The following is a 12,879-nucleotide window of genomic DNA, read 5'->3' as shown; positions in this document are numbered from 1 at the left end:
CTGAAATTCAGCTACTCTTATGAGCAAAATCCTCAAATTAGGAAGTGCCTCCCTAAAAATTTCATCCTGTTCTCAAAGATAAGCAGAAGATTGTATAAGCAGAAGATGGCTACAGGCTGTTCTGAAGAGACAGACCAGGAAGGAGGGGTGGAGGCATTGCCCTCTGTCTCAGGAAAGACATAGAATGTGAAGAGCTGTCATCGAAAAGTAGGCACAAACAGGTTGAAAGTTTGTGGGTCACAATAAAAGACAGAGGAACCAACAGGAACCTTGTGGTTGGTGTACACTACAGGCCACCCAATCAAGGAAAGTCAACTGATGAAGTAGTCTTCTTCCAGCTACAGGAGGCTTCACGCTCGCAAACTCTCATCCTACTCGGGGACTTCAACCACCCTGACATGCTAGAAAAGTAGCACAGCAAACTGTAGGCAATCCAGGAGACTCCAGGAGTGCACTGAAGATAATTTCTTAGTCCAGCTGATAAAGACCCCCACCTGAGGGGATGCAATACTGGACCTGATGGGGACCAATACAAATAAACTCATCAGTGACATTAGGATCGGAGGCAGCCTGGGCTGCAGTGACCACACACTGGTGGAGTTCAAGGTCCAGAGGGATGTGGGACAGGCAAGGAGTACAGTCAGGACACTAAATTTCAGGAAAGCAGACTTCCAGCTCTTCAAGGAGTTATTCAGTAGGACCCCTGGGACATAGTCTTCAGGGACAAGGGAGCAGAACAGAGCTGGCAAATATTTAAGAACGCTTTCCATAAAGTGCAAGAGCGCTCAGACCCCAGCTGTCAGGCAGGAAAAGGAAGAGACCAGTGTGGCCAAGTCGAGACCTGTTGGTTAAACTCAAGAGGAGGGAACTGCACAGGCAGTGCAAGCAGGGACAGGTAACCTGGGACATTTATAGGGACGCTGCCCGACTGCATAGGGATGAGGTCAGGAAAGCCAAGGCACAGCTGGAGCTGAGCTTGGCAAAGGAAGTGAAGAATAACAAGAAGGGCTTCTACAGGTATGTCAATCAGAAAAGGATAAAGAGAACGTACCCCCACTGATGGCTGAAAACAGTGATCTCATATCAACAGACAAGAAGGCTGAGGTAATTAACATTTTTGCATCAGTCTTCACTGACAACTGCTCTCCTCACCCTTCCTGGGTCATGGGACAACAAGATGGTGACAAGCGGGGTAAACCCCCTCCCCACTATAGAGGAGGATCAAGTTCGTGACCACCTGGGGAACCAGAACATATGTAAGTCTATGGGAACTGATGAGATGCATCCCAGAGTCATGAGAGAATTGGCACATGTGGTTGCCAAGCCAATCTCCACAATATTTGAAAAGCCATGGCAATCAGGAGAAGTCCCTGGTAACTGGAAGAAGGGCAATGTTGTGCCCATTTTTAAAAAAGGTAGAAAAGACGACACCAGGAACTACCAACATGTCAGCCTCTGGAAGATCATAGAACAAATCCTCCTAGAAGACATGCTAAAGCACGTGGAGGACACGGAGGTGATTAATGGCAGCCAGCACAGCTTCACCAGGGGCAAATCCTGTATGACCAACTTAGTGGCTTTCTATGATGGGGTAACCACAGCAGTGGACAAGGGTAAACTGATGGATGTGATCAATCCAGACTTCAGTAAAGCCTTTGAACACAGTCCCACACAACATCCTCCTCTCTAAACTGGAGAGATATGGATTTGATGGGTGGATGGCACAGCAGATAAGAAACTGGTTGGGCAGTATTCAGAGAGTAGCGGTCAATGGCTCAAAGTCCAGATGGAGATCCATGACAAGTAGTGTCCCTCAGAGGTCCGTACTGGGACCAGTGCTGTTTAATGTCTTCATTAGTGATACTGACAGTGAGATTGAATGCACCCTCAGCAAGTTTGCAGATGACACCAAGCTGAGTAGTGCAGTTGCCACACCAGAAGGACAGGACATCATCCAGAGGGACCCGGACAGACTGGAAAGTGGGCCTGTGAGAACCTCATGAGGTTCAACAAGGCCAAGTACAAAGTCCTACACCAGGGCAATCCCTGATTTCAGTACAGGATGGATGACATGATTTGAGAACTGCCCTGTAGAGAAGGACTTGGGAGTGCTGGTTGATGAGAAGCTCCACATCAGCTGGCAATGTGCGTTTGCAGCCCAGAAGGCCAACCGTATCGTGGGCTGCATCAAAAGAAGGGTGGCCAGCAGGTTGAGGGAGGTGATTCTGCCTCTCTATTCCTCTTTTGCAGGACTCCACCTGAAGTATTGTGTCCAGTTCTGGAATCCTCAACCTAAGAAGGAGATGGAGCTGTTGGAACAGGTCCAGAGTGGGGGCTACAAAGATGATACGAGGGCTGGAGCACCTCCCATACAAAGACAAGCTGAGAGAGCTGGGCCTGTTCAGCCTGGAGAAGAGAAGGCTCCAAAGAGATCTTATAGCAACCTTCCAGTACCTGAAAGGGGCCTACAAGAAAGATGGGGAGGGACTGTTTACACAGGATTGCAGCGATAGGTCTAGGGGCAATGGGTATTAATTGGAGAGGGTCAGATTTAAACTAGACATTAGGAAGAATTTCTTCACTATGAGAGTGGTGAGGCCCTGGAACAGGTTGCCCAGGGAAGCTGGGGGGCCAGGCTGGATGGGGCCTTGAACTAGATGATGTCTAAGGTTCCTTCCAACTCTAGTTATTCTATGATTCTGATTCTATGTAATACCTCTGTCTACTTTAGCTTTATAATTACACTTATAAGTGCTCTTCCAGCTGTAGATTCTTCCATACTTGAGATATAAACCCATTACAAGAGGAGATTAAAATCTAAAATGTACAATGAGCTATCAATGAAACACTTAAACAGTAAGTAGTACCTAAGACTGGCTACAGAAGACATGTTATAAATTAATGAACAAAAAGCTGTGGCTTTGAGATGAACAAAGATAGCAGATTTTAAACGTTGTTAAGGTTCTAAAAGACAACAAAACAATTACTTAACTTTTTTTAAACACTTTTTTGTCGTCTTTGTAAAGAGATGGCCATATACTCTAAGCAAGTTCTCTTGAAAATAAACGGTTCTTTCCGAAGCCCTGCACAGAATTCTTTTCACTTCAACAGCATCCAACATTGGTCTTTAAATTCTTAGGTCAGGCAGAATAAGATAGTAAAGAAATAGCTCAAAAAATCCCCCTTATTTCTTTTCTAAGTAAAAAAACTGGATGGACAAAGCAGTGGCACCACTTCTCTAACTAGAAGAGGCTGATTAGCTGAAATTAAGTTTCAGACTAAAGCCATGCTCTTTGAATCTATTTTACCATCTACCTCATGCTACAGTCAATAGGAACTGAGCTCCTTCACAGTGCAATCTGAGCTGAAGTTCCCACCTTGTGACTTAAATTAGCACAGCGGCTAGTAACTTTTCACCAGTACTTTCACTGCTACCATTGAGAAATTCACCAGGAGTCAGCACATATTTAACTTTTACTTGGTAGCTACTGAGATACAAACAAGCTCAAGAGGTAGCATTGGGGCTAAAATTAGCAAGGAGGAGGTACATCACCCCAGAAAAGGAGACTTGAAGCAGCAGCTGCTCCCAACAGACAGTGACTGAGGTCTGGAGTGCAGAGCCCTGCAAACCAGCAGAAGGTGAAAAAGTGACATAAAGGGAGCTCAGGACTGACTAGCAATCAAGCCCTGCCCTTCTTCCCAAAGGGAAAAATACTTCCTCAGCCTACTGCACCCATGTCTTCACATTACAGTTTTCACTCTAGTAATTTTTCTAGCACATTTATATACTTTGTAAAGGAAAGACAATAGCTGTGTATTTTAAAAAGAAGTTTACTATTAAAATAGAAATCAATTTTAAAAAGTATCAAAGTGTTAAATCTGATCTAGTGGTATGTCCCTGCCCGTGGCGGGGTGGTTGGAACCAGATGATCTTTAAGGCCCCTTCCAACTCAAACTATTCTATGACTATGAAATTAAGAAACTCCCCTCAATGTATTTTCTCTCTCCAGCCTAAATACAGATGACAAATTAAGGCTCCAAACCTCCCCTCTTTTGCTTGTCACATTGAACACTATTTCCAGAATTTCTAATAGTAGAATGTAATTCTTTGAATTATCAGAAGTTAGGCAGTGAAAAAGTGCACAAGTATCCGAGTTTTAACAAAAAAGCCTCTGTTGTTGCCTAAAGCTTCCTAGTCATGAACATCATTAGACTTGCCACTGCACCTTCATGTTCCACCACTCATGCAAAGCCAGACAGACCCTCCTCAAACACCTAAAGTACTGCTTAGTAAATTCAAGATAACTTTTACTAAATTAAATACACACGCTCCCTAAAAACCATTCTGCTTAGAGTATTTACATCACAATTCTGAACTGAAAACCCAACATCTGTCATCTCCAACAGCCAGACCTTTAGGCACACAGCACTCTTACAGCAATCTCTCCTACACTTACTTTAGCATTGAAGTATCTGCAAGAAGTGAAATATATCATGTTCAGACTCAGCCTTAAGGCTCTAATCTTCCATGTAGTGAAGAAAAGATTACTGGCATCAAAGATCTAGACAGAAGTGACTTTAATTTGGCTTCTGAGTTTAGAAAATTTACTTTGGTCGTGTTTTCAAACTTCTTCGGAACATGAGGGATAGTTCTTTAGGTTACTATACTGATGGAATTTGCATACAACCAAACAACAAAGAGCATGGACATAAAGGCTGCAGCTGTACACCATAGTTGCATGCATCACAGGTACCATAAAATTATGAGAATCAAAAACCCTGTACACATGCCACTAGACAAAAGGCACATTGGGTTCAGCGTTTACCCCTACTAGAATGGAATAGAATGCAGACAGAATGACCTTGTTATAAACATGCCAACCTCAACACTGATCTAGTATATCTTGCTTCTGTCCCTACAGTCACGGTTTTGGAAGGCTGCATTAGTCCCAGATACTCCTGACTGAAGTTAACATGGAGTCGGCTTTAAAGAAACAGTTCTCTGTGTGTCTCCTGGCAAACTCCAATATCAATGACTGACAGGCTAGCAGAATGAGCTTACAATTCTTTTCAGAGCAACTCCCAGTTTAGGTTGAGGCAGAATAAAGCAGCAATGCAAAGTGGAACTTGTGTCTCACCAATATATGAACAAAAAGCTTCTAGAGCCTAGGAAGACTAAAATCTACATTATATGAGAAGAACAGTCACTAGACTAAAATTTCACCAGTGGGGTACAGTAATCGCATGAAACACACTACTGCTGTCACTGATATTACAAGCATCTAGTTCATTTACTCATTCATTCTACATAAACCAGACTAGCAGAAAGAAACTTAATACCACCACAAAGTAAAAATGACAGATATTAATAACTACTAACTGTACTGTATTAAAAGTATTACTTCAATTACCAGCCCACTTTCAAGCTATCGAAGTACATCTGAATAGCGCCTTTGTCAGAAAGCTTTTTCTAAGATATTCCAGCAGACTGACAGCACATGCCACATGTAAGCCAGAACTAGCACACCATAAAGCTAATGCACTAACAGAAGTTTTTCTTGCCATGTTCCAATAATCCTCAAATATCAGAATAATTCTGATGTTTTGCAAATTATCAAATACATTTCAACTGAAAATATATTTTTTTTCTGAAAATAAGACCCAAAATTTCTTTGCAGTTCACTTTTAAGGCAGATTACTTGATTCCTTCATAGTCTGACAATTTCTTTACAAAGCTTTTTTGTTTGTCACCAGGTATTACAGCAAAATTTTTGCAGATTTTTTTATTTTCCAGTTTCATGCCGTTGGCTAAGAAGCTTTATTAATATGTAAATTTTTAACTGTGGCAGGAACTTTGAAGGGCTGGAAGGAAGCCAGGACAAGAAAAAAATAACGGTTTCTATACAATTAAAGATAGCAACATAATAAGATGCGTTCTCACTACTTCTGGGAACAGAACAATCTAAGTGCTTTCACCAAATTAGCTTTTCAACATGCAAATGCCAATTGAGATTTTCATTTTCAAGATTTGCAAAAGCATTTATTAAAGAAATTTCCATTATTTAGAAGAATAAGAAAACTTCAAAGCTCTCAAAACTGAAACACTGCATATTTGAGAAAAAGATAAGGGAATAAATTAAAGCAAATGCTTGCAGAAACAAGCCATATACCCATTATCCAAGTGCGGTATTCAAATCGTAGGTTGATGGGCAGTGTTTTACACTTGAATACAGAAAAATAACGTAACCTCTCTTACCTATAAGAATCCTTCTTTCAACTGAAAAAGCTACAACTACTCACTAGGCTTCTTAGGTCAGTTTATTCTGACCACAGCTGCTCCCAGTAAGGACAGCTGTTAATGTTTAAGATCACAAATAGTCCTTTAGAAAAAAATTACAAACACACTTAGCATGTTGTCACAAGTACCACTTTGTTCCTTGCTTAATTGCATCATGTCATCCAGCAGAAGTCCGAAAAGGCAAAAATACTGGGATACCCATTGTCCCTGTGCACACAGAAAGCGACGTGGGGAGTCTCCTTCTTAGTGGCATCCCGAGTAGCAGTTGCTCTGGCTAGCTGAGAACTGGGAAGAAAGCAGGAAGTGTGCAGTAGGGCTGCAAAAGAAGCTACACAACTGATGACACAGCGGGATTCTCACACCTGTGCAAATGAGCCTGCTGAAAATACCCAAATGGACAGCACTTCTCTGCACTTGCTACATTTAGATTTCATTGGTGGGTTTGAGGATGCATTTGCAAAAATAAAGGAAACAGAATTGCTTGCACCCTACAGCAAAAAGAGTATGAGCAAGAAGCCTCCACATATTACTGGATTTTCTCTTAGTTCAAAACATATAGAATAACAGCGAGCTGTGTTTCCTTTGTGGCTGTGCCTCAGTAGATCTGACTCCAGCTGCAGGCTGAACAGGGCTCATGATCTGTTCTGCAGGCAGTTGTCTGGGCTGAGGTACCAGAAACAACAGCTGAAGGATGTCAGTCAAAATATTTGGTGCAAAACACTTCCTTTTAGGAACCTGCTGAAGGACAATCAATAGGTACATAAAACAGACCAGATTCTGGACAGATGAGCAGAAGTTGCCGCCATTTAAAATCACTCATCTCTTGACTTTATTTTTTTCCCTTTTGTTTTCATAATCTCACTGCAAAAACCCCTGCACTTTATTACAAACTCTGAAACAATGCCATTTAAACTGGTGGCATATTTTCAATCCTTCCCACCCACCCCATGTTGAACAGGACAGCAGAAGAGGGCAGGATAGATTAAGAGACAAATGTAAAACCATTTTTTGCTGTGAATAATTCAAAGAATCTTTTCAAGAGTTCAACTTCCTGCTACTTTACCACAATTTCCAAGCCCCACTGTAATAATGAACATTTCTTGATAAAAGAAGTGACACTTAGTTTTATCACTCTTCCCAAGGAACCACAACTCATTTTAAGCAGTGGATTCCTCTCCACATCATACCTTTCTATATACCTTTAAAGTATCCCTGACCTCAACTGCAAGCAATTTTTTATACAAAATTTGTTTTTTTCCAAAGCCCCTATTCATAGATCAACCCTTAAGTAACATAAATAGTTACAGCTTCCAGAATATTCTGGAAGCAAATAAGAACCACTCTAGGGCTACATCATTAAGGATTTTCATTCCTTTTCAGAACAGATGTGCCAAAATTAATTCCCTTTTCTCTAGCTATTTTTTCAACTTTCTTCTGTTCACCTTCTCAAGATACTTTTGTTCCAACCTGATGATGGAAGTACTCTCGTCAATATTAGGGATCTACAAAATAAACATTTTTATACAGAGTTTTGTACAAACCTAGCAGGATGAAAAAACCTTTCAATAAGTTACTCTCATCAGCTACATGGCGAGCCAAGCTACCAGTTACCAGCTCCAAAACTTCCTTTGTCCAATAGTCAAATTCTGTGTTGCCCATAACTCCCACCACATTCCTAATCTAATACATATACGTGAAAAATACCCCACAATTTCTCCTGTGTATTAAGAGACATTATAGCATATTTGTTTTTACAGTTTTTTAAATACTCCCACTATGATGGCGAGTACCAGCACTGCAAAACACACCAGGTTATAATACATCATTGACAGCATCAATAAAAAAACTTTACTCTCATGCATAGAAATCCGGCAGAATTTGCTCCTTGGTCTGGTCCAGCTCAGAAAGCACTCATAGCGGCTCAAACCTTTTCCACCTACTGCCTGTTAACCTCTGGATCTCTGGTTACATGTTTTTCCCCTGTGACTCACTAATTTCTTGGAACAGAGATGATCTCCTCCTTCACTGAAAGGATGAGCAGCGTGCAAGAGACACAGCTACAAAAGCCACGTTAACAACACTTCTGGACAACAATGGTTTGCTAAACTAATGGTCTGCTTTAGACTGGAATCTGTAATGTTGTGTTAAAAAAAGAAAAAAAAAAAAAAGATGAGGTGCTAAATTAAAAAAGCCTTATCAGCATAGCCACCTTACGTATCTGCCTTTCAGCACTGCAAAACCCGTTTTCCATGGAAGTTACCTTGCAACAGACAGATGGCTACGAATTAAGTTTAACAACTTTAGTTGCTCTTGGTTCTGTATTTATTCTGCTTAAAAAAAAAAACCAAAAAAAACCCCCAAAACTCCGTGTGCCTTGACATTCTGCTTTCAAGATACAGTAAGTAAATAATTAAGTAATAATTAAGGAGAAGGACCTGGGGGTGTTGATTGACAGGGACTGAACATGAGCCAGCAGTGTGCCCACGTGGCCAAGAAGGCCAATGGCATCTTGCCTTGTATCAGAAACAGCATGGCCAGCAGTTCCAGGGAGGTTATTCTGCCCCTGGACTCAGCACTGCTGAGACCGCTCCTTGAATACTGTGTTCAGTTCTGGGCTCCATGCCACAAGAATATTTAGGCTCTGGATTGTGTCCAGAGAAGAGCAACAAAGCTGGTGAAGGGGCTGGAGAACAAGCCTTATGAGGAGTGGCCCAGGGAGCTGCGATTGTTTAGCTTTGAGAAAAGGATGCTGAAGAAAGACCTTATTGCTCTCTACAAGTACCTGAAAGGAGGTTGTAGAGAGGAGGGGGCTGGACTCTTCTTCCAAGTGACAGGGGACAGGACAAGGGAGAATGGCCTCAAACTGCGCCAGGGGAGGTTCAGACTAAATATCAGAAAGAAATTTTTCACAGGAAGGGTCATTGGGCACTGGCTGCCCAGGGAGGTGGCTGAGTCACCATCCCTGGAGGTATTTAAAAGACGGGCAGATGAGGTGCTCAGGGACATGGTTTAGTGTTTGATAGGAATGGTTGGACTCGGTGATCCAAGTGGTCTTTTCCAACCTGGTGATTCTATGATTCTAAGGCTCAATATAGTATCAAAATACTCCGGGAAAAACATTTCTTTTTCTGAAGTTAAGTGCCTATTACAAAAGCTCTGTCCATGCTGATAGCTTGGTCTGTGGCATGAAAAACATCTCCTAAGCAAAGCGACTCCAGCAAATTAATCGAGCACCTATATCACAAGCCAAAGGCAAGTTTTTCTTACTAGAAGGCAGCTTCCCTATATTTACACACATTGGCAAGAAGAAATGTTATTGTTCCTCCTCACTAGAGCATCTCTGCTGTGTACCAATATATACACCTAGACCCATGTGTACTGGAAGTACCAACTGTCCCGAACACTACTATAAAACAAGCCAGTCAATACATACAATACTTTATTTCTCTACAAAATGAAAGCATCAATGCATTGATCTACAGACAATAAAGTCCCACAGTGGAATATAAGGTGACTTTGAAATAGAAGAAATATTTAAGTCCTAAAGCATTTAAAGTCTTAAATTGGGAGAAAATCATTGACTTCTCAAACAAAATGAGGATATTACTTCACTTCCACCTTAGCTGAAGATTCAAATTGTTTAAATAATGTTTCTTTTGCCAACGAAAACTTAAACTACTACTCCTGCAAATATAAGTCTACAGTCATAATTTTAAAAGAGAAGTTAAAATAGTCAAACACTAAAATCTAGGAGTATTAAAGTCATATGCTTACAAAATATTAATTTTAAAATACGCTGCAGCTGTTTATGTGATTTAATGAGGACAATCTGAAAAGGTTTCCTTTTCTAAGCAGAGAACATTTGATTTGCTAGCTTAATCAAGAACTGCAGCAAAAAAATGGGCAACCTACTAATCACTAGTTTTACTATGAAAAACCACCCAATACCTTCAAGCACAATGAGCCAAATCCTACATCCCAACTAACTAAAAATTGAGTAAAGCTGCCATTTCACCTAGGCATCATCTGTACATTGATTTAAAGAGATATTTAATAGACCACTCTTTGCAGTCACTAGGCACCGGGCAATGCTGCAGTTCACCAGGCACTACCCACGCATTAGATGCACCCTAATATTAAGTGTAGCTATTCTTCTCTCCAGTGTAGTAAGCTCCTGAAAGCACAGCCCACATTATTTACAAATACATACTAGTTAAATTTTATCACCATCATACTTCGTATAGCAGATACATAATGTTGATTCTTCACTGTAATTTTACTGTTAATCAAGACAGTGCCAGATACATAAAAACATGAACAACATGAAGGATACACAGCTGCTCCTTTTAATATGTGTTCACAATCTGTAGTGGACTCGTTTGTTAGCATTTAGTTAGAATGCTATGTAATGGTTGAGGTATTTGTAATAAAAACAGTATTTCTGTTAGCCTGTTCTTCATAGACATAAAAGCTGTCTTCATCTCATTATTATTAGGACTTTGTCTTCCTCTACTCTTTATGTGGTTTTTAAGACTTCTGTCCATTCCATTTTTGTTTCAACAACATGCACATAGTAGTATTTCCTCCCATCTCCCATAACAAATCCCACCTTTCATTTTTACACCTGCTGCTTTCACCCATGGGCAATTTTCTACAGGGTTTTGTGAAACTCACCCCAAAAGGAGGGCATGAAGCTAGGTGCAGAAAAAATTCCCTACAGAAGATGATCAACTGGTTCTACCAGTAAAACACCACTCGCAGTCCCGGCGTTACAAGCCCAACATCCATCCCCAACTAGTGGAAAGGTGGTGCATTTTCAGGGCGGAGTTTTTTTTCCCCTCAAACCCTCCATTACTCTACACAGCCTCCAAAGACGCTCCACACTTCTTCAAAAGAAAGAGAAAGAATATTTTTAATTCGCTTACATCTCCAATTTGCTAAGGGGGTTTGTTCCTCTGCAGGAACTCCCTATGAAAGGGTTTAATCCCCCTGCAAAAGCTACCTTTTTCTTTGTCTCCACATCTAAGCCTCTTATGCATGCCACCCTTATATGGTATTTAAACTGTATTTTCCACCCTCTCTCCACTTTCACATCATTCCCCTTAGTTAGCCTGGAAAAAATCCTGGAACAAAGGGCTTACACTTTCAGTAGCCTAGGACATCAAGGTCTGAAGTCAACTCCATACATCATACTGTTTTGACCTACGTTCCTTCTCTTTACAGACATACAGCACTCATTCAGAGAAAACAAAACCTAAGAGTGCTCCCTTCTGAACTGCATCCTTTTCCTTGCTCCTCCTGTCCTGTTTCACTTTCCCTAGTAGACTTCAGGATGCAGGGAAAAAGAACCTACAGAAGGTGCATACCATAAATCTGTACCATTGAACAAGGACCCCAGTAACCAAGGTAAAGCTTCAGTTTGATGTAACTGTTTTTTTTTTTCACAAGCTGCACTACAAAAAGCCAAGGTTTCTATTCTGAAGTCTACATGACAGTAAAGAAATTATCAATTGCTATTAAACTGCAAAGAGACAGAATATTTTCATTAGCAAAATGCACAGAAATTATTGCATACAGATTTTATAAGCTATTATTTACCCAAGCAATACTTTCTGCAGGAAACACATACTAAGGCAGAGTTTTTAGCAACAAGGACATACACAGAGACCATAATCCTGGCCTTCACACACAAGCACCAGCCTATCCAGTTCTCACCTCAGTTTAAGCAGCCACCTTTTAAGCACACACCTCCACCAAAGCAGTCATACTCCCCAGTCACCAAACAACACTGAGGCACAAATTGTCTTTTCACTCTATACATAAAGTTCAAAGAACTCCCAAAACTTTGAGACTCCTTAGTCCCAAGGAGACTGTGGCACAGTTACACTAAACACCCTAAAACAAGCTTTGAAGGAAAATTCTCTAGACTATGTAATTAAAAAAAAAATCGACAGTCATTCAGATTCTGGCAGTCTGTATTAGACGGTAATCCTTTTGTTTCTCATTGATGGACAAATGAGATCATGTCCTGTTTCCTCCCCCCCTCCTAAAGCAGTTTCTTGTCTGAGCAGAGCTCTTAAGACCAGACAATGGGCACGCCTGATGCCTCGCTGCAGAAAAAACAAAGCTATTAAAAATTACAGTCCTGTTCCCTCTGTTGGAAATAATGCTACTTGCTAGCACCATACCCATCTGACCTCAGTAATCAGAGCGACACAGAAAAACGGTCCTTCCTCAATGATACAGGGTTCAAGACCTTTCACAAAGGAAAAAACTTACAAAACATGTGTGAGACACAAAAAGGAAAGAAATACAAAAAGCCAAAACATTCCATTCAATGACCAATACCATGCTCTCACACAGGCTCCCCTTCCCCATAAGGGGGCCTGAACTGGAATCCATCTGGGCCATCCTTAGCCTCAAAACCTGCCATCCCTACATCCCTCGGCGACGGCTCCCATTATGCCCATCGCGCAGTGCCCACCGACTAGCTGCTTGCATTTCAGTCGTGTCATCTAACCACGCTTCCACCATCCTTTAAGCGGTATCCGTAAGCATGGCCCTGACTCCGCTCAACCCAC

At 41.2% G+C, this 12,879-nt stretch overlaps 1 protein-coding gene across 15 annotated transcripts in view; it reads right to left on the bottom strand.

Moving 5' to 3' along the window:
• PRRC2C (proline rich coiled-coil 2C) overlaps window positions 1-12,879 on the bottom strand; it is a 77,520-nt gene that overhangs the window by 63,983 nt on the left and 658 nt on the right. The window lies entirely within an intron of this gene.

The sequence above is a fragment of the Phaenicophaeus curvirostris genome, chromosome 8 (genome assembly GCF_032191515.1).
Source record: "Phaenicophaeus curvirostris isolate KB17595 chromosome 8, BPBGC_Pcur_1.0, whole genome shotgun sequence".
Taxonomy (NCBI): Eukaryota; Metazoa; Chordata; class Aves; order Cuculiformes; family Cuculidae; genus Phaenicophaeus; species Phaenicophaeus curvirostris.
This window is presented reverse-complemented; position numbering and strand designations above follow the sequence as displayed.